This window comes from Pteropus alecto, unplaced genomic scaffold (genome assembly GCF_000325575.1).
Source record: "Pteropus alecto unplaced genomic scaffold, ASM32557v1 scaffold57, whole genome shotgun sequence".
NCBI classification, from domain to species: Eukaryota; Metazoa; Chordata; class Mammalia; order Chiroptera; family Pteropodidae; genus Pteropus; species Pteropus alecto.
In genome coordinates, this window is record NW_006442508.1 from 14724159 (window position 1) to 14747461 (window position 23303).

Consider the following 23303-nt stretch of genomic DNA (forward strand, 5'->3'; position numbering starts at 1 on the left):
TAAATAATAATAAAAAACAGAAACAAACAGACCTGTAACTATCAGGCTTTAGTCCAGAACATTCTACCCAAACTGTTCTTTTTAGTGACTGTACTGTGAAATCCAGAGATGAATTCTTATTTTCCCCTTCTTACTTGACCTTTCATTGGTTTTGAAATAGTTTGTCTCTTCTTCTTGAAACATTTTTTTTTTTTTCCCAACTATTTTCCAGTTCATCATGGGGTCCTAGTTTTCCTTGTATTTTTCTGGCATATCCTTTAGTTTTCTTCAGTGATTTCTGTTCATCTTCCCCTATCTATAACTTTAGAGATTCACAGAGTTCAGTCTTTGCTTCTTTTCTGTTTCTGCCTATATTCATTTCCTTGGTGATCTCTTCTAGTTCAATATTAAATATTACATAAATACTGATTATTCCTAAATTTTATGTATAGACCAAACATCAACACCAGCTGTATACCCACATATGTAGCAACTTTCTGAAACATCTTCACTAGGTTGTGTAATAGATATTTCCAACTTAATATGTCCAAAACTAAGCTTCTACTCTTTCCACACATCTAAAGTGTCTTTTTCTGAAGCCTCTACAGTGTCAAAAATGGCAACTCCTTTTTTTCAGTTGCAAATGTAAGAAACATTGGCTTCCATTTCTCTCACACCTCATATACAGTTTACAAGCAAATGCTGTTGGCTCTACCTTATATACATTGAGAAGTCCACTGCCACCATCTTGCAACTAAACCACCATTCTCACTTACTTGGGTTATTATTGTATCTTTCCAAGTAGTCCGTTGGGCCCCTAATAATTTGTTCTTGATATAGCAGCCAGAGCCATCATTTAAAATATGTCATATGATTATACTTTGCTAAAAATTTTCCCGTGGCTTTTTATCTCATGGAATAAAAGAATGTGAATAATAGCCTAAAAAGTTGTGCCAGAACTGAATTTAGCCCCCTGTTAGCTCTCTGATTCCTCAGACCATTCTTTACCTCTCTTGCTCTGTTCTGGCCTGTTAGTCTCCTCACTACTATTTAGAAGTTCTTTTCACATCCTGGCTTTGCACCTGATCCCTCTGCCTGGAATTGCTCTTGATATAGATACCCACACAACTTGTTACCTCGATTCCTTCAGGTTTTTACTCAAGTGTCACCTTCTCAGTGAAAGATTCTGTTGTCATACTATCTAAAAATCTAAAATCCTTACACAAGTCTGTTATCGCATACTGTGAAACATACTATCTGTTTTACTGAGATTTTTTGTTATCTGAATTCCTTTTGTTATCTAAGTCAGGAATATTTGTTTTGTTCATTTCTTTATTCCCAGTACCTAGAAAAATAATGCTTAGCACATAGAAGAAGCTCAATAACTTTCTTGGATTAAATATTTACTGAATAGATGAATTTTAAATCATTTATATTCAGTTCATAATATGGACTATTATCATGTTATTTTCGTTCACATACACAGTATTCTTTATCATACTGATTAATCTTTATTTATGGTATTAGTTTTACATCTTGATTGTATGTCAGTGGGAGAAATATCTCCTAAATTACCTACCTGGGAGAAAGGCATAGGAATGAGGGTATTTCTTTCAATGAAATGTATGAGAGTTAGGACACAACAGAGATCCCTTAGAGCGATGTCATAGGAAATACTCTATGCTTGATATGGACTTGAGAGCTAGACAGTTTCACATTGTGATTTTAAAGTTTATAAATATTTCTAAGATGACTTTGAATACAGTTCTTAGAATTCAGTCCAATGTAAAATGAGCTATTTATTGAGGTAGGAGTCCTAAAGTGACCAAAATCATTAGAACAGATGATATATGTGAAATTCCTAAAGAAATTGTGATTATTCAGCCTGAATAAACAAGGATAAATGGCAAGCTTTATGTATGTGACAAAGGGCATTGACCAAATAGTTCCTGTAGCTACCAAAAATGGAACAAAAGAAATTAAGAATGTTTTTTGGCCCAAACTGTAAAAATTTTCTATAAGTTAGAGTTATTAAACTTGATGATATGTTATTAATAAAATTGTCTTTACATGGTTGTTTTTCTTAAAAAAAGAAAAGTTATTTCCTGGAATGAATCTAGAAACTAAACTCTAAGAGGGATTTGAATTTTTAGATGTGTAAAAATAGCTGCTGAATGCAATATATTTCAATGAGACTTTTCCCACTTACAGTAACAAATAGTGAATTTGCTAAAATCCTTCAGACACTTAATGAGCATCTTTTTTTGTTGCATAGAAAATACTAGAGATATAACATTTTTGAGTATATAGTTCTTTCAAATAGCTCTTCCCATAGAGGATGACAATGTTATATAATAGTAATAATAGCAGCTAATATTTATGTATCTGGCTTTTTTAGTGAGCATGTGCCTATGTTATGTCATTTAGTTCTCCAAACAAACTCTGAGATAGACATTATTTTTTTATATTCATATTACCAGTGAAGAAACTGAGGCTAGGAGATACTGCAACCCACCAAAGGCCATGCATTTAATAAGTTGGAGACCCAGGGATGAGCCTAGTGCTTCTAATCCTGATTCTGTTCTTTTTAATAGGCAATAACAGAATGTTATGTGTCCTGAGTGATATGGGAGCACACAGCTCCTTGGATTGAGTTCTTTATCAGCCCTGTGACTTCCTGTAACTTTTTAAATGTCTTTCACCTTCATTTCTTACATTTATAAAGTTCGGATAATTATATTACCTGTATCATTTATGAGATAATTCCTGTATAGAAACAGTGCCTGGTATATAGCAAATATTCAGTGAGGATCAAAGAAGAATAGCTACATGTTATGAGAAGAGAGACTGATTGCATGATTGTAAAAGACTTTATTGAAATATCTGCTTTTGATTTCAGCCTTAAAGTATCAACAGCATTAAACCAGTCAAAGAAAGTAGAGAGGAAAATGAAGTGGTTATGAACATAGGCTTTGAGGTAAATAGGCTTGATTTCTAGTCCAGGCCCTGCCAATTACTAATAAATTTCAAGGCCCCCATTGCTACATTTTAAAATCAGGACAGTAATGATAGCTACTTTCATAATGTTGTGAAGATTAGGTGAGTAAATCTATGCAAAAAGGCTTAGAATATTGCCTTTTCTATGTGCTTGGAATAGAACACGTAGTAATGTTAGCTATTTTTATTATGAATTTATCTGTATTTTAAGACACATTCTGGAAGCAATAAACAGTCTGGATTGGCAGAAGGAGAATAGGAGATATAGAAAACTATAATATACTTCTATAAATTAAAATTAGCAAAAAATAAGTTATAAATGTTACTAAGAATTCCAGAGAGTTCAGTGTTTTGTTTTTTTAAGGAAGTTACCATAAATTTTAAAACATACATATTCAATCATAAAATTGTAGAAAAATACCCAGAAACAATTAAAGGAATTATGACATTAGCTATGTGTAAGCTGAAGTAGAAAAGTTCTCTGAGAAAGAATAGTTTTGTTCATGATACAAGTATACATTTCAAAATGCTATTTTTATTTAATGTATATGAATATATGTAAGAAAAAATTATTTTCTGGATACTTCTGCTATAAAGTACCCCAATATCTATTCTATTTTTCAAAACTTTGTGTAACCATTTACCAATGTAAATCTCATCTTCCTGTATTTTAATTTAAAGCATAACCTGCTGTCAACATTGTCCCATGACTAGCCCTTCACTGCCTTTGTTCTGAGTTTAAATTCTGTATTATGATACAACAGTTTAGCGTGATGAATTTGAAATATCTCTTTTAAAACTTTATCAAATATTTGTGATTCTAGAATGACAGCTTCTCTATTTAAGCAGTTAGTTGGCATGAGCAGCATTTGTCCTAACATTAGTTTTAGAGGAGATTATTTTGATAATCATCATGTAAACCTTGTGGCACTCTTATTAGAGTTGTCCTGGCTTCCTAGTCCTGCAGGGAATTTTCTGTTTCAATTGTTGAAACGATTATTGTATTTTTGAAATTATTGTATGGTATTATTGAAAATTATTATAATTTACTATTATTATAAATACATTTTATAATTTTTGTGTATAATTTGTGATAAATAATTGGGGGAGTGTTCACACCATTGAATAAATGGTCTTCTATAAGTCTATCATGTGGTAGATAATATATGAAATGTGCAATATTGACATACAAGGCAAGTTGGTTATATTTGTTTCACATGAAAACCTATTGTGCATCTCCAGTGCTTTTCGTTCTTATTTAAAAACAAAATATTTATCTCATGTTTTTTGAATATTTATTTACACGACTGTTTCCTCCACAGAATATTAAGTTTCTTAGAAAGCAAAGCTCTCAGTGTTATTTTTGTATCATATATGTAATAGTGCAGTGTCTATAGCACAGAAGGTTTTTGAATAAATGTTATAGGATGAATAAATAAATAGATGAATCCATTAACATAGATGGAGAATCAGAAAAGGACATTCTAAATTTAGGACACCATATGTACACAGGTTGGAGTTAGAGATGAGGACAGGGCATTTAAGAGATCACCAAAATTTAATAATAGTAGTGGCTATTGCAATATGACTTGAAGTGGTCTTTCTCTTCAATAATTACGGTATCTTAATGTTATTATCAAGTGTTTTTTTTTGTTTTCCAATTACAGTTGACATTCAATATTTTATATTAGTTTCAGGTGTGCAGCATAATGGTTAGTCATTTATATAATTTACGAAGTGATGCCTTCTTTTCCTGCCATTAGTCTAGTACCCACTTGGCACTGTTACAATATTATTGACAATATTTCCTGTACTGTATTTTACATCTCTTTAACTATTTTATAATTACCAATGTGTACTTATCCATTCACCTTTTTCACCCATCCCCCCAACCTGCCTCCCATCTGGCAACCATTAGTTTTGTCAGCATCAACTTTTGAACAGTTGTGTTGTGCATAATATTGGTAATAGATGTAATAAAGAAAAATTCTGCTCTGATATTCTTAAAACTATTATAATAATTATGACAAACCTTACTTTAGCCTTAGGTTGAATTTCTAGAGGGAACATTAAACAGTAGGATAGTCTCTAAATGATCTCCATAAAAAAAATGCTTATCTGGTAAAGGGAATGAAAAATGAGATGGGTATTGTAGGCTAATACCATTATGCTCAAGCCATAAAACAGTGGTAATGATATTATGACTATCATGCAGATGCTACTGCCTAGGCATCTTCCTAACAGACGTTATTTGCTCTAAACAGAAAAAAATGAAATAAAAGGGAAACTGTTACTATTGAGTTCACTTGACTTCGGAGATCACAACATCAAAACAAACAAACAAACAAAACACTTTAATACAATCTATCACTCAGAAGTTTAACTGATTTTTCTAAAATGTAAAAGCTAATTTTCTTTAGCTCTACAGAGACTACAGAAGGGACCAATATTTTGGGAAATGGAAAAGGCATAGAGGAGGCTCTCAGAAAGCACAGACTGTTTGATATTCAAGATCATTAGAGCTAAACTCTCAACAAGAGTTACATCATCCATGTATATTGGAGGCAAGCATAATATATTTTCTCCATACTAGCTCTGCTCTAAACTATCAGGTGGTCCAGATGTAGTTTGCAGTGGTGCAGTTGCATGTCAGGATCTCTCAGTGTTTGGTTCAGATATTTTGAGGGGATGTTTTATGGCAGCAAATCTAAAGTTGCTCCTACTTCTAAAAGCAATTCATACAACTTCTCAAGCTCTATAGCACATTTTCCTGCCTAAAGTATATAGAACTATAGAACATCAGTCAGTATCCTTACAAGCTGCAAATATTAACAATTTTTTTTCTTTATCTTTTCTTTCTCTTGCTTTCTCTTTCAAATAACAGGGAAAAAATGAGTATTTCTGTCTTGTACAATTAGAATTCTATGTAATGCCTGTAACAATGCAGATTGATGAGAATAGTGATGAAAGAGAAAAAATGATACTTATAAGACTTAGAAAAGCCGTTATCTTAATTTTGTTGTAAGGCTCATTCACTTTCTCAACAAATTAGACTACTTATCAGATAACTGATTTGAACTAGGGTTTATAATTTACAGTTTGATGATAAGCTAGCTACTTTCCTGAACGTAAGGCAATAGGAGGGGAATGAAGACATTTATTATTTTTTTAAAAGAAATAATTGTACTTAGGTACTTTATTTTAAAACAGCTCTTCTTTTTCCAATATGTCACTAGAGATGCTAAAAAGATTCTAGATTTCTATAAAGCCACAATTTTATGGAACACTTATGTGGCAATAGTTCGGCTAGCTTTACCATCAGCCTCAGAAAGGTCAATGGCTATTGACACATTATAAAGGCAAAAGTGGAAAGCAGCCTGGCATGCTGCTGTCTGTGCTATTTTCATACGGCAACTGTATCATTTTTCCCAGTGGAAAATAACAGGATGTCGCCTTGTAATTTTTTTTACTACTGTATAATAAAATATAGCCATAATAAATAGCATCTAAGCAAATAAAGCAGATTTGGACTGAATCCATTTTGCCTTCATCACTTGGTATAGTTCAGGCTTTTAAGTAGTTGTGTATCCTAAATTGGCTTAATTGGATTCAGTTGCATTTAACTTTGACTGCAGTGAAGTAGAAAAGATTTTATTTTTATTTGCTATTTAATATTTAAGTAATATTTTCAGTATACTGTTGTGCTCTATTGTGCTATTAACAGTGTGTCCAGATTGCAGTCTAAATTGTGTTTTGATTAAGTAAGTTGACCTCTTAAATTGTTATTTCTGTTGTTATTGTTACTATTATTCTTATCCCTAATGCTGCTAATTAAATAGTTTCAAACCAAGAGTGTTGTACATTGTTAAGAATTTGCACATTTGGCTGTCAGTGTCCTGGGAGCAGGAATAATATTTAATTCAGTTTAGTAACTGTTAGCTAGTCCAGCTTCCAGTTTACTGTGTTTTTTTTTATTTTTTTTATTCCATTGATTATTGAAGTTTTTACTTGAAATCTAAATATACAAATAGGTTTGTTTTTAAAATATATTTAAAATTTTAATCCATTTTAATAGAATAAAGGTGAAAGTTACAAGTTAAAACTATAAGATTAATAGCATTTGCCTATTAGTAGGAATTTTGCCAAACATTAGAAGAAACACTTGATTCTGGGAGTGAAAAAATGATTTTAGCCAAGTTTTTCAAACTTCTTATCTGCCACTCTCCCAGAAATACCTTATTCATATTTCATCTTGATTTTTGACTATAATAACATAGGATGCTATTCTTATAGTTATAATAGGTACATAATAATCACAAAAAAGATTGATGTAGGATGATGTTTTCAATAAGGCATGATCCTTTAGTTTTAAATACTATCCTGAATGTATAAGGACATATAAAACTTTATTTTCATTTACAGTTATAGGTAAAGTTATATTTGAATACTTTATCCCATATGAATTTAAGAATTTAACTTTATTTGTTAATGGAAAAGTTAGAAAAAAAGTCATTTTAACTATTGGTATTTTCTTTATATTGTCTGAATGCATACTTCAAAGTAAATTAGTTATATTTAGTAACAATTCAAACTAAATTCAGTACCAATTAAATTTTTAAAACTATATTTTTATTAAAGTAAGTAATTTCCCTTGTATTATATTCTTTGACATGGTATTTTAAAAAATGCTGTTTCAGTTTGATAGACCTTACTTTATAAAGAGTTGTGTCAGTGGCTTTGGGGCAACATTCATTATTGTTAAAAGGTCTATAAATGAATGTGCTTTTATTCTAAGGAAAACCAATTAATTAAAAAAAAATCTAGTGGACATTGTTTCAAAGGAGTGATAAGAATCCCCCTCCACCCTTTTGGTTATGTGATATCAAAATAACTTAGCATATGGGTTTATATGCTCTTCTTTTTACATACATAATATATAGAAACAAAATAGATATACTTAAAAGCAATGTCCTTAAAATGGATGGGTAAAATACATACTAGTATATACATATCTTTTACTAAGGGTATTAAGTTTTTAGTTGTCTATAATACCAGTAGAATTTGATCTTATTCATTTATAATTAGTTTGAATTGTATATGAGTAAAACTCCAGTTATGTAGAATCTTGTTTGGGGAGGGGTTTCTTTGGGTAGAGAAAAAAAATTGAAAAATTTGAGACAAATATTCACCCAATTAAGGTGGTAACATTCCAGGTATTTGACAGTTTGAATAAACTGTTTTTAAAATTCTTTCTAGGTAGTGCTCAGTTTTCCTCAGAGCTTTAAGTATTTGTGGTGGTTGTTACTCTGTCAGTATGCTTCCTCTGCTTCTTCTGATTTCTGTTTGTTAGGATTCTATACAAAATAAAGAATGACTAAGTCTTGATTGAGGGCCTCTGCGTGAGTCAAGTTCATTGAGTTTTAGTACAGTGCGACCTTTTTTCTTTTTTCTTTTTTGTAATATATTTCCTGATTTAGGAGTGTACGTTAGATTGGTCTGATTTCTAGATGTTGGTTTAAGGGTCTTATTATTGGAGAATACAAAGCACACCATTTGAAAGACCTCAGTACTTAAGGTTTTCTGTTTGAATCTTATACAAAATGAGAAATAAAGCTTCATGCAATGAACTACAGGTAATGTAAGAATGGGACAGAAAAAAAGGAGAAATAGAGTAGCAGTGCAATGGACATCTGATAGCTGATATGTAAGCTAATCCCTTTAGTCCTCTAGCTAGATTCTTTTATTTATTTTTTTTTAATTTTCTTCTGTTTTTTGATTCCACACACTCCCACAGTTGGAACATCCCCAAAAGACTTTGGCAGAGGTCACTTCTCAGAAGCTTTTAAAACTTTAGTTAGCATACATTTATTGACTTTTTTTTTAATGACCAAAGTAATGAGGATTTTTGGAAAAAGTTGATCTGAGATTCAGTGTCTGGTTTGGCAATCCAAACTCATACCTTTGAGAACACTTCATTAGATTCTGGGTTCTCATCTTTAGCAAAACTTAATTAGGATTCTGACATATTGGATTTCATTGGGATTGATATCAGCTGATAATTGGGCCTCTTAGAGATGGAAGATAAAAATCACGTTTCTAGAACTGAGTCCGAAACTGCATGAATATATAAAAATTCAGAAACCCCTTTTTGAAAATTCAATCATAAGTCTGTAGAAAATATTTAATAGACTGTGTTGTCACAATAACTTGTTCTTAGGCTATTCTCTCCATATTTGTTTGAAATTAAACAGTTCTATTTGTCTAAATTAGCCACGAAGGGAAAGTACATTTTTGTGAACTAAAAACTTGATAATTGAGGATAGGGTAATGTTTAAAGAAAAACATTTTTTCATATTTCAGCATTTCTACTTCAATGCATTTTTAAAGTTTCTTGTTTAAATTTGAACATTAAATAAAACATGACAAATTTTCCCACATTCATCATTCTGAGATTATTCTTGTAGGAATCAGGAAGTGTACTCTCTAAGTTATTCTGGTTGATACTGTCTTAGTATGCATATTTCATGTTATCCTCTAGTGTCAAAGGAAAGGAGATACGGAGAAATGTTTCAATAATATACACTGAAAAGTGGAGATTATACATTGTGTTTCAAAATTATTTAAAGATCATTTAAATAGAAAATATCTTGAGTACATTCAAAGTGAATTGATTCATATGCAACCTTTCAAAAATACATCTATTAGAAAGACTAAGGTAACTATATATTTTTCTATAACCACCTAAAAAAACCAAACAAACGGACACATATGAGCTTTACACTTCATATCTAAAGAAGCAATAGTAATCAGTTTCACTTGGTTGAGGTATAATTCGAAAATTCTATATAATTTATAAGTTGTAGTTTTCTACTTTAACAGGAATTCTGAGACTACATTTTCCTTCTTAATTCCTCTGTATTTTGAAAAGTATTTTTAAAATTTGCTATATTGGTACCGAAGTTGAAACAAGTGAACATTGTTCTATATAATCTTCTTAATTATACCTTAAATATTAAATTATTGTATTATATTTTCATTAGTTATAAAGCAAACTATTCAAATTATTTTGAACTTTTCTGTCGGAGAACATAAAATGTGTGCACTTTTTAACAGTTATTTATGATACAGGTATTAGGGTAGATTTCAGTGTGTTTTATCAGAAAACGATTACTTAAAAGTATAGAGAGTAGACACATTTATTGTAGATGGAAGAAGCTCTATGAATTCTATTATATCTGGAAACCAAGATTAGGATGCAAATATGTTATGTATAATTATGGTAACGCCATAGCCATTTCTGAGGGGGAAAACCAGATTCAATTGAATGATTGATTTTTTATATTGATAACTTGAAAGATATTTCTCAAGCAGAAGAAAAGAAGAACATATGTTGTTGAGGACATTTTTCTGGAAGCCCACTAAGTCTTCTTAGGGTTAGAGCAGTGGGCTGCTGAGTAATTGGAAAATCTAGCTGTTAAAAGGAGAGCAGGAAGCTCTTCTGCCCCCAGCCATTAATTCATCTTGCTCATACAGATCTCTGCTATGAACTGAGTCATTTTCTAGGTATTGTTTCTAGCCTTCAGTGGTCACATCTGTTGTATATTTTATAATTTCTCCCATCATAGGAAACATCTCATTTCCAATGTACTGCAGAATGCTAGAACTCCTTCTGATGGCAAATTATTCACAGCAGGTCACATTTTATCCTTTATGCCATAGGGCAATAGCTACATAGATCCTTACATAGAAACAAACTAAACCGTCTGTGAATCAGTCCTTGGCCAGACTCAGAGAAAGAGGTGCTTGTTGAGTATATAAGCTTTGGGTAGTTTTGGATACTTGGAAGAGGATAATGTCCTTGCCTTTTAGTATCTTTGTCAAGACTGAAAGAGTACAGCAAAAAGAGATCCTTGGAAGAATTACCACTCAAGTATAATGTTTTAACCAAATACCTGCTGAGAGAAGAGTTTTGGTGTCATAAATGCCATGCACTTCTGATTAATTAATTAGGATATTACCATTTCTGTGAGGACAGAAACAATCTCTATATAACTGAATTGCAGACTAAAGGAAATAAGTAAAAGGCCAAATTTTTTATTTTGATTTTAATAAGTAAAAGTTATTCTCTTTTAGGGCAAGAAATTTATATATACTGCTTTAATCTTTGATGTTACACAGTAGCTGGGTATATGGTAGACACTAATTAAGGATTCTGTCCTTTCCTCTTTTTGCTTTCCATCTTCTGTCCTACTTTATCCTATTCTATTCTTCCCTATTCTATCCTATTGTATACTATCCCATCCTATATTCTGTATGCAGGTAGGCAAATTGTCACCACCAGAGATTCCTTTGCTTATTTTGTATTTTAACATATTTTTTTTTCTGGCTTTATTGAAATATAATAGACAATTAGTTGCTCATTTTACATTATACAATTCAATGATTTTTTTTTAAATTAAGTTGGCATACAAAATATACCAGTTTCAGTTGTATAGCATAGTGATCAGAGATCCACATAACTCACAAAGTGATCACCCCACTAAATCTAGTACCCTTCTTCCTCCTTACATATTTATTACATTATTAACCCTATTCCCCATGCTACACTCTACATCTCCATGTCTATTCTGTAACTATCCATTTGTACCTCTTAATCCTTTTGCCTTTTTTTGCCGTCCCCCACAACCTCTCTCACATCTACTAGCCCTCAAAATATTCTCTGTATCTATGAGTTTATTTCTGCTTTTGCTGTTGTTGATTTTGTTCTTTAGATTCCACGTGTACGTGAAATCATACGAAATTTGTCTTTCTCTATCCGGCCCATTTCATTAAGCGCAATATCCTCGAGGTCCAGCGCAGTATCATCGAGGTCCAATATCTTTTTCCATCCCCCTCCCTTTAGTCTGTGTGTGTCTTTTAATCCAAAGTGAGTCTCTCGTAGGCAGCATATGTATGGATTTCGTTTTCTTTTCCATTCAGCCACTCTATCTTTTGGTTGGAGCACTTAATTCTTTTCCATTTGAGGTACTTGGTAGGAATGTAATTATTGCCATTCTTTATTCATGTTTTTGATACATGTTTTTTCTTCTTAAAGAAGTCCCTCAAACATTTCCTGTAATATTGGCTTGGTGTTGATAAATTCCCTTAGCTTATTTTTGTCTGGGAAGATCTTTATCTGTTCTTTTACTCTAAATGATAGCTTTGCTGGATAAAGTATTCTTGGTTGTAGATCCTGGGTTGTCATCACATCGGATATTTTGTGCCAAGCTCTTCTGTCCTGAATAGTTTCCTTTGAGAAATCAGCTGCTAGTCTTACATGTGCTCTCTTGTAAGTAACTAACTTTTTTTTTCTTGGTGCTTTTAAGATTCTCTCTTTGTATTTAACTTTTGGCATTTTAATTATTGTTTTATTTTTTATTTTATTTATTTATTTTTTTTAGGCAAGGCAGCTTACAATCCCTTATTTTTTTATTTTTTTATGCCTACAGCACCTGGTCTTCCTAGGTGGTCTCCCATCCAAGTACTAACCAGGCCTGACCGTGCTTAGCTTCCGAGATCAGATAGGATTGGGCTTGTTCAGGGTAGCATGGCTGTAGACTGGCATTTTAATTATGATGTGTCTTGGTGTGGGCCGCTTTGGGTTCCTCTTTTTTAGGACTCTCTGAGTCTCCTGAGGTCATATGTCTATTTCTTTTACCAGGTAAGGGAAGTTTTCCATCATTATTTCTTTAAGTAGTGATTTAATATCTTGTTTTCCTTCTGGTACCCCTTTGACAAAGATAATTTTACATTTAACAGTGTCCCATAGGCTCCTTAAGTTGTTATTATAGTCTTGGCTTCTTCTTCCTTGCCATTCTGATTGAGTGTCCTTGGCTTCCCCATCCTCTATTGATCATTTAATCCTCTTCTTTATACACTCTGTTTATTCCATTTAATATACTCTTCATCTCAGATAATGTGTTCTTCATTTCTGACTGGCTCCTTTTTATAATTTCCATATCCATTTTTATGGGTTTTTTTTTTTTTTTGCTTTTTTTTGTTTTCAACTCTTCACTAAAGGTCTCACTGAATTTATCTACACTTCCCAAAAGTTCATTGAGCATTTTTATAAGCAGTGTTTTGAACTCTGCATCTGTTAGATTACTCGACTCCATTATTTCTGGATCTCTGTTCTGTTCCCTTATATGATTTCTGCTTCTTTGTCTTCCCATTTTGCCTGCCTTTCCATGTCTGTTTCTATGTACTAAGCAAAGCTCCTAAGTCTCTCGGTCTTAGTGTGGATTTATGAAGTCAATGTCTAGTGGCTCCGTCTTGAGAAGGGTTCAGCTGCAGGCCAAATTTAGCCTCAGTCTATGCCCTTCTGGGGCCACCTGTTAAGATTCAGCAAGCAATTCACAGATGCTGCACTTATAGTTGCCTCAAGAGGCTACTCCAGAAACTGAGGGCAGCTGCCACCAGTGTGAGTCTTGGAACTGATTAGGCTCACCTGATTAGGCAAGGACACACCTGGATGTGGCTTGAGTGGGGCCATGAGTGGGGGAGGCAGAGTTTCAGGGTATCCTCTGGGCAGAGCACCTCCCTTATTCAGTTTGATGACGTCTCAGCTATGGTGGCACTTTGCACACAATACGGGGAGGGCTCAAAAGAGGAACAATGGATACTACCAGCACTTCTGTATAGAGAGACCCTCGCCTCTGACTCTCACTCCAACAACTCAGTGTCCCTCTGTGAGTCCCTGGTGCACCTGGAACAGTTAGGCAAGTGCTGGTGCTTAGAGTGAGTCGGTCGGTCACCGGGAAAGTCCGCTTGTGGACATCGCCCCTTTAAGAGGAGTCTGCAGCTGTGGCTGCCGCAGTCTCTGTCCCACTCAGCCGCTTGGACTGGGCAGCCTCACATCTTTTCCCCCTCCTACCTTCTACCATTACAAGTCAATTAATTATTTCTCTCCCTCATTGTAGTTCCTCTGTTCCTAGATTCCAGGCAACTTTAATTGCTATTTCCTCCTTGCTTTTGTCACAACTTTGGTCTAAGAGGGATGAACAGAGCCTCTATCATCTATGCCATTTTTTCCTCTCTCCTATTTTAATGTATTTTGATATTCATCTAAACAAAATGTAAGAAGTTCAGCCTTTTATGAGTAAAGTGTTGGATAATACATAGATTAAGCTTTGAGGATTATTCTCTGTTTTAGATTATCTGTAGCTCTTTTTCCCTAATAATAAACTGTGAGTTTTCCATGTACCATATATTATTTATGTCCTATGTAGTTTTAATGGCTATTCCAAGAAAGTTACATATTTTTAGTGGGAGAAAGTTTTGAGTAATTTATTCTAATTATTATATTAAAGATGAAGACATTAAGGGCTAGAAAAGGTAAGGATTTTTATAACGTAAAGCATTAGTGGGAGAGTTTTCATTTTAACATGGGTCTTCTGATTAACATTCACCTTTGCTTCTTTTATTATGTCTTTCCTTTTGCTTAACTTGTATTTACATTTTTTTTTAAACTTGCTTAATGTAGCAGCTTTGGTATTGATTCAAGAACATTTTTCTTTTCTAATGGATGTTTAAAGCTATAAATTTGCCTTTAAGCACTTCTTTAGCTGCATTCCATACATTTTGATATGTTGTGCTTTAGTTTTGATTCAGTTCAAAATTTTTTCTAATTTCTCTTATAATTTCTTCTTGATGCATAGGCTATTTAGTAGTGTTTATTCAAATTTCCTTTTATTTAGGGATTTTCAAAAGTTATTATTCTTTTACTTTGAATGTAGGTCTGTTTGGTTAGACAACTCTGTATGATTTTAATTATTTTAAATTTATCAAGATTCACTATTTTATTTCAATAAAAAAAAAAAATGACCTAAAAGTCTAGCAGAGGGTAGGAGGAGATCCCCAGGAAGAAATGCCACAGTATCCCCACTGTTATTATGAATAAAGTCATTTTTCTAGAATGAAGACTTCTTAATTTATTGCATGACTAGGCAGTTTCCATTTTTCCTGAAACAGTTGTTTTTGGCAATCTTTTTAAATTTTTTCATTGATTTAAAAGTTGTGCTGAAGGCACTCTCCTTCTCACATGACTTCATAAACGATCACACATGGAAAATATAGTATATTTAGAAGTAAACTTTGTATTTCCGATTTAAAAATTTACCAGGAGCTTAGAGATGTATTTGTGTTCAAATTGTTGAGGCTAATTTCATGGAAGGTTGAAACTTTAGCATTGTATTAGCAAGATATTCAACATATAAGTATAGAGAAGTGCAGAGAGCATTCTTGGTATAGAGGAGTGCATTAACAAGCCACTGTGTCCAGAACAATCTGTTTGAGAAGTCAGTCAGCAACCCAAGCTAACTGATGTGCAAATTCTATTTGGTACTGTAGAATAGTGTCAAAAGGATGTTTGCATTAGAAAATAATGTATTCATCCTGTAAAGGGTCTTAAAAGCCAGATTCTATGGATAGTAATGGGGTGCTTTTATGGATTGCTGAGCAGAAAGTCATCATGAGAAAAATGAAATTTCACATTACCTTACAAACAGTTGTCAAAATGATTTCAGAGGGGATAGAGTGGTACCGAAGAATACCAAGCTGCTATTGTAATATACCAGATATAGTGGCCTGTGGTGACAGTATGTAGTGGGCAAGAAGCCAAATGCAGTGCAAAATGCCTTGGAATCTTGTCTTGGTACCATCAGTTGGTAACCCTGATAACCTTTACAATTGCAGCTTTCCAATCTGTAAATAGAAAATATTCCTTCTCTGCCTACCTCACATGGCTGTAAAGATTTTGGTATTAGAAATGAGATGAAAAACAAATCTGAACACTTTGTAGAGATAATAATATGGTGGTGCATGATGATAGATATCAACAAGGAATGAAAGTAGATGATACTTGAAGATAACCCATAGACAAGTAGATTGAGAGAGACTGAAAGAAGATAATTGAAAAAAATAATTTTGAATATCATGAGCAAAATAATAACATTTGAAGGCCTAGGTAAACTTGTGGAGATAGAATGTCATAAATTTAATTGCGTCTATTGCACTTTATCTCATATTTTGTTATTGGAATCTTCCTAATAATTCGAAATGATAGATTTGAAAGCTATACCCTTCATTTTACAGATAATAAAATTGTGGCACCTGATATTTAACTATTTATTTAGTTCTAAAAATTATTTAAGGACTAACTCTTACAGATAAAATTTCTCTTACAAAGTTTTCTCTAATTTATTAAAATTAAAAAAAAAATTCTTTCTTACTGATCTTTTAAAAAATATCAGTGTCATTTTATTCTGCAAACCATCTATTAACTGACATCAGAATGATCTTTTAAAAATATATTTGTACATGTAACTTTTTCATTGTTTCATGAAACTTTACTGGACAGTTCTGTAGGATATGTCACATAACTTTGGAATTAATGGCATACAAAGACAGTAAAATAAGTTTTTTTTTTAATTTTATTTTTTTATTTTCCCTCTCCTCCTCCCCTCTCCTTTCTGGTAACCACTAGTCTATTGTCCATGTTTATGAGTCTCTGCTTGTGTGTCCTGTTCATTTGTTGCTTTTAGGTTTATATCCCACATATGTGATATCGTGTGATTTTCAACCTTTTCTGTTTGGCTTATTTCACTTAGTATGGTTATTTCAAGATTCATCCATGTTGTTGCAAATGGCTGTATTTCATCTGTTCTTATGGCTGAGTAATATTCCATTGTATATATGTACCACAGCTTCTTTAGCCAATCATCTATTGTAGGACACTTTGGTTGCTTCTATGTCCTGGCCACTCTGAATAATGCTGCTATGAATATCAGTGTGCAAATATCTTTTCAAATATGAGTTTTCCAGTCTTTGGGGTAAATACCTAGTAGAAGGATTGCTGGATCATATGGTAGATCGATTCTTGCTTTTGTGATGAACCTCCATACCGCTTTCCATAGTGGCTGTACCAATTTGCAGTCCCACCAGCAGTGTATGAGGGTTCCTATTTCTCCACATCCTCTCCAACATTTATTATTGCTTGTCCTGTTGATTATAGCTATTCTAACAGGTACGAGATGGTATCTCATGATTTTGATTTGCATTTCTCTAATAGCTAGCAATGTTGAGCATCTTTTCATATATTGGTTGGCCCTTTGTATGTCATCTAGAGAGAAGTGTCTGTTCAGGTCCTCTGCCCATTTTTTGATTGGATTGTTTTTGTTGTTATTGTTGTTGTTATTGAGTTGTATGAGTTCTTTGTATATTTTAGATATTAGGCCCTTATCGGAGGTGTTGCTTGAAAATATATTTTCCCATTCAGATCGTTGTCTCTTTTCCTTTTTGAGGGTTTCTTTTGCTGAATGAAAGTTTTTTAGTTTGATGTAGTCCCATTCATTTAGTTTTGCTCTTAATTCCCTTGCCTTTGAGGTCAACTTCATAAAATCTTCTTTAAGCCCAAGGTCCTTGAGTTTAGTTCCTATGTTTTCTTCTATGCATAAAATAAGTTTTTATCTTAATTCCTGAACTAATTTTTACTGGGATTTCCTGTAATCTCATTTAAATATCAGAATGTGAAAGTGAGGTGCATTCTAATAATATTTAGCGTTATGGAATTCTGAGATGATTATTTCCTGAAAAATTTACTTTAATAATCTTTTCTGCCATTTATTATAAACATCTTCTTACCAAATTTGGACAGTAACAATCATTATAATGCTATTTGAGACACTTGAGGGGGTAGATTCTGAATTTGAGACATAAATTCTGACTTTATTCCTCAGTGTCCCAGAATAGTTATTTGTAATGTAAAGAAGATAATGTTCATAACAACCTCAAAAGATTTTTGTAACAGGTAAGTGATAATATAATAGAAAAGTTTAATTTTTTTAAAAAAATTAAGGTTAAATGAGAATATAAAGTGTTCAAGAATAAAGTTCTTAAATTTAAAAATTATTTTAAAAAATGAAGAATATAAAGTCTCCTCTTTTTATATTCTATTTTTACTCCTTATTGAGAATGCAAATGTAAACTTTCTGAGTGCTTTATTTTTTCCTGTTCAGTTCATTCCTGAGTACACAGCACCAAAATAGTGCCTGATTACTAAGTACATATTTAATAATGAAATGAATACACGAAAGCATGAATGAATGAAGTTTCTCTACTTTTTAAACTTGCTATGTCAGGATTAGAAAATTTTCCTTGGACTCTCACGTATTCATTTTTTTTAAACAGTGAATCAAACTTTATTGTTTATTTTATTCTCCATTTCTATGTCTTATGTATGTGTTTGTTTAGAAGATTTTATCTAAAATGTGCAATAATTTAAGTTTTAATTTTTAATTAAAGCAGCCTGTTATTTATAACCAAAATATTCGCATCTAATTTGCAAAAATGAATTGTAATACTAATTGCTTGTGAATTGCTTTTTATGTCATTTTGAACAGTAATGATAATATGAAAATATACTTGTATGGATTATTTTTCATCCAAAACACACCAAATTTTTATATCCTCTGCTAGTGCTTTCTTTCAAAATATAATTCTAATAACTCTTTTTTATAATCTCTTTTAGATCAAGTTTACTAATTAGACATTTACCTTATTACTTTGTCCTAGTAGTACAGTATCACTTGATATGATATATTCTCCTGACTGGTTTTCTATTCTTCCTATTGTCTACCTCTCTTTTCCTTTCCTGTGTTTTCACTCAGACCTGGCCTCCTTCTTCTTAAGAGGCTAAGTGACTCTCTGTAACTAGTTCTTTCTTTTTAGTTGTCTACTAACACTTAAGGGTCTTAAGTGGATATAATTGAGTGAAGCACTGAGATGTTGAATGGCCAAACTGAAAATCGAAGATTTTCTGGTTTTTTTTTTTTTTTTTTTTGTACAAAAAGAAAAAAACAAAGGACCTGTAAAGATAACTATACAAACAAATTCAAAGACACATAATGTTTCTTGATCTCAATTTATGTGAATCCAATATAGACACTTTTCAATAAATATTTTTAACAAAAAATGTAAATGTTTTGTCTACCCAGTCAGCATTTTTAAGGCACTATGAAGTGCTTAGTTTTTTAAAGAGGAGTAATGTAAACTGAAGTAGTCAGTTTCTTTTCTCAAGCAATTCACATTATAGATCAGAGTTTAGCGAAAAAGAAAAATATGTAAAGAGGTATGGAAGTATCAGAGAAGATATTGTTTCTGTTTGTGGTGGAGTGGGTCTGGTGGTATCAGAAAACTTTGTGGAAATAATGTTTGGATTTCAAAATATATTTCCTAAATGGGAGGAAATTTTCTAAAGGGCAAGGATATTGGTAAGTGAGCCTGTGCTGTCATTATCCATGATTGTTCATATATATAAATAATTTGTAAGAACAGATATGCTTGTTCTTCAAAAACCAGAGAAAAATATCTCATGTAAACAACCAATAATTATTGAAGGAACATGCTAGATGCGTTGAAAGAATGGTCGTCCAGGAAATTCAAGAAGTCGATTAAAAAAATTCCTTCACTTGCCTGTTTAAGTAGTCAAACATGCCATTCAAATATGGACTTAGATTGATCTTTTGGTACAGAATCTCACTACTTGGCCAAATATAGGTGGACACTTGTAGAAAAAATTCAGTAAGTTTCATTGCTTTAACATTTTTAAATCCTCAAACAAAATATAGTGTTTTTTTAAGTAAATATTTCCCACAAATATAAATATATAAAAATATGTATGTACGTATGTATGTATGTATGTATGTTTGTAATGGTAATCAATAGTATTCTGTAAAGAACTCAATTATAATTATATGCTAATCACCATCTGACCATATCTAATTCCTGATCCATTTGGAGAGAAGACTCTAGAATAGATCATAAATTTTGTCATTGTTATGGCATATATATGGTTAATTAACTCCTACAAATAGCATACTACTAATAATAACATAATAAATACTAAGTATCATAATAATTAAATAATGCAGTTGATTCTTGTATAAAGTACTTAGATACACTAGAAAGCTCAAAAATTGATATGACAAGTTGCAAAACCATCAGAAAACATTGAAATGTCCAAGGAAATACTTTGAAGGACATTATACTTTCTTTTTTGTGTGTGTGTTAAATATCTGGCATTTTATTTTTTCAATAATAAAAGAAATATGATGATTTAAAGAAAACTAAGACAACCCTCCATAAATGTACCATTTAAGTAAACTCATATTTTTATTATTTTTTTCTAATATTTTTAAAATCTAAATTTGTTTAGATTAATATAATTAGTCTCAATATGTATACATAAATGCACAGAGAATGTGTGTATATGTGTGTATGATTAAGTAGAAAAATGTATTAAAGAGTTTCTCAGCTTTTTTTTTTTTTTTTTCCCCACAGCAATTCTCTAATAATAAAAGTAATTAGACACATTCTTAGATAGCCTGAAGTGCCTACCACAAGAAATCAGAAAATTTATTGGGAATCTCAAAATATATTTTAAAAATTCATGTGTTCTTTTAATTAAGAAAATATTTATATTTCTTACATATCAAATTTATTACCATTTAGCAATGAACATTATAGTAAATGAGATCGTGGAGGAAAATGTGTCACAGGGAAATTGAATTTCTTTTTTATACCATGGTTTTTCCGCTGTAGCCCAAACATTGTGGGAAAAAAATACACTTTAAACAATAAGAAATATATCTATTCAAATAGTTCTACAACTATAACCATAAAAATAAGTATTTTTTCAGCATGTAATTAAATGTCTGTTTGTGTTTTTTTACAGAAATGTTAAAATGTTCAGTAAATTGGAGAAAAAAAACATGGATTTTTAGCAACTGAAGAGCAGTTTAAGGTAATTAGTAGATTATTATTGCCAATCCATTTGTTAGTAATTTCAAAGTGTATTTAAAATATTTATATTCAATATAGTATATTTTTTGTGAGTATCATATTGAAAATTCATCATATCGTTTAATGAGTTACTAAAATGGAATTATATATTTTTGGAAAATAAATTGACATTTCTTGTGAACAAATATGTAACTAATATAGTTCAAAGTATTTGCTGTTGTGAAGACATAAAGACTGGCTATATTAAAAATAAATGAACTACTGAAGGTAATAATTTTAGTGGCCCTCTACCCCTTTGGAAAGGCAGATAGCTCTATTACCTTAAATATCTAATATTGAATAACTATTGGGAGTTTTTTCTTTTAATTGGTTCATGTATACTAACACAATCTATCGCAGTCAATTTTGTTTAATTTATCTGATTTGTTCTCAATTACATATCCATGATGGTGAATGTGACTATTAGGAAATAAAATATATTCATTTTATAGCTCCAAGCTTTTTAAGATAAATTGTTTTCTGAAGTAATGTTTTTATTTATCGCAAATATATTTATGGTGTACAACAGAAAAGATCTCAAGGAAAATACCTTTGGTCCAGTACACATATGTGCATCATCTTCAGCAAATCATCTGAAAGCAAAATAGGCCTTTATAGTAGTCAACCAACAGTAAAATTGGAATTTCCTTTCTTTTTGAAGTTACTGAAGTTAATTTCTGTAAAGTGACTTTGTAACGTCTAGAATATAAGTTAATACACAGCCTAAAATTAGATATATTAGCTAGATTATTTTCTTCATATTAAAGTAATTCACATTCATTTTGAATTACTGATATAATTAGTGTGTGTTATAAATTATTATCAATCTATTTCCAAAGACTTTCTAGTCTTTTGTTCTCTAAGGCTCTGATTGACTTAGACTATAAACACATTGCACTTGTCTTTGTAGGCACTAAATTTTCTGATTGATATTCCTTTTTTTTAGATAGTTTTACCTTTATCACTGCTTTCTTTTTCACATTCATTCACAATGAAAACAATTAATATTATTCCTGCTTTCTAATGTAGATATGATTGATTCTACTTTATTTGTATTTATTAGCTTATTTATACCTTAACACAAATTTTCAGACATTCTGTTTCTGACTTGAAAATGAATTTTTTTTTTTGGTACTTAGTGATATAAATAAGTTAAATTTACAAAAACAGGCTGATTTATTCTTCCTTTCTTCCTTCCTTTCTCTTCTCTTCTCTTCTCTTCTCTTCTCTTCTCTTCTCTTCTCTTCTCTTCTTTTTCTTTTTTTCTCTTTTCTTTCTTATAAGCCAAGCAAGACAGATGTGCTTGCTCTGAAGAGTATAAATGATGGTGAGAAATTGAAGCTTTATAGAAATTATTATGTATATTTTAAAAGAATCAATGGCAAACTGCTAAAGAAACAAAGGTGAGAGGGAGCAGGTCACGTTAGGTAGAGGATCTTGAAATCTTCATGAAAGCTGTGAAATTCACTGAGGAGTTGTTGAGGCAGGGAAGGTGAGGTCATGCATTCCAGGCCAATAGAAGAGCTTATATAGGAGAGCATATATAGGAGCAAGGGATGGCCATTCAAGAATCAGTATTTCTAGTGTGGCTAAAGGATTAGCCGCATGTGATTAGACAATGTTAAGTGATGGGTTTGGAAAAGTAGGTTTGGAACAATCCATGAAATATCAGGTTTGCCATACTAAAGCTTAATTCTCCAGCCTGATGTCTCCAGTGCATAGTGGTATCCAGGGGGTTGTGAGAAGAAAATTTCCAAACCTCCCCTGATACTTATTTTCATTAAGAAAATAAAAAAAGAATACTTAAAACCTCATAATATTTAATATAATGACTACTGCAGGCCCCCAAATATGAAGTTTCTGGAGGAATCATAGGGATTTTTATAGTGTCAAATGATTGACAGGGTTTACTTCCTTGGTTTTTAATTGATATAATTTGTATACTATAAATGTATCCTTTTAAAGTGTACAATTCAGTGGTTTTTAGTATATCCACAAAGTTGTGCAACTATCACCATTGTCTAATCTAGAACATTTTTTATCATTCTTAAAAGAAAACTTCCCCTCCCCCACCCCTGGCAACCTATAATATATTTTCTGCCTCTGTGAATTTATTATAAAATGGAATTGTACAGTATGTGGCCTTTCATATCAGTTTTTTTCACTTAACATAATGTTTTCAACTTTCACCCTTGTTGATGAATTGGTATTTAATTTCTTTTCATGTCTGAATAACATTCCATTATATGGATATATCACATTTTGTTTATCTATTCATTAGTTGATGGATATTTGTGTTTTTTATACTTTGGGCTATTATGAATAATACTGCTATAAATATTCATATACACATTTTGTGTAGTTATATGTATTCCTTTCTTTTGGACACATACATGGGGTGGAATTGCTGGATCATATAATGACTATGTTTTACCTTTTAAGAAATTTCA

At 31.8% G+C, this 23303-nt stretch overlaps 1 protein-coding gene and 1 pseudogene across 1 annotated transcript in view; one reads left to right on the forward strand and one right to left on the reverse strand.

Moving 5' to 3' along the window:
* Positions 1–12455: 12455 nt before the first annotated feature.
* Positions 12456–12574, reverse strand: LOC112471593 (annotated as a pseudogene).
* An 8170-nt stretch (positions 12575–20744) lies between these two features.
* The window catches only part of ADGRL3 (adhesion G protein-coupled receptor L3), a 566410-nt gene continuing 563851 nt past the window's right edge, over positions 20745–23303 (forward strand). The window contains exon 1 of the mRNA XM_025040294.1: positions 20745–20815. The gene's annotated coding sequence lies outside the window, so the exon portion shown is untranslated. The remainder of the gene's footprint in view (positions 20816–23303) is intronic.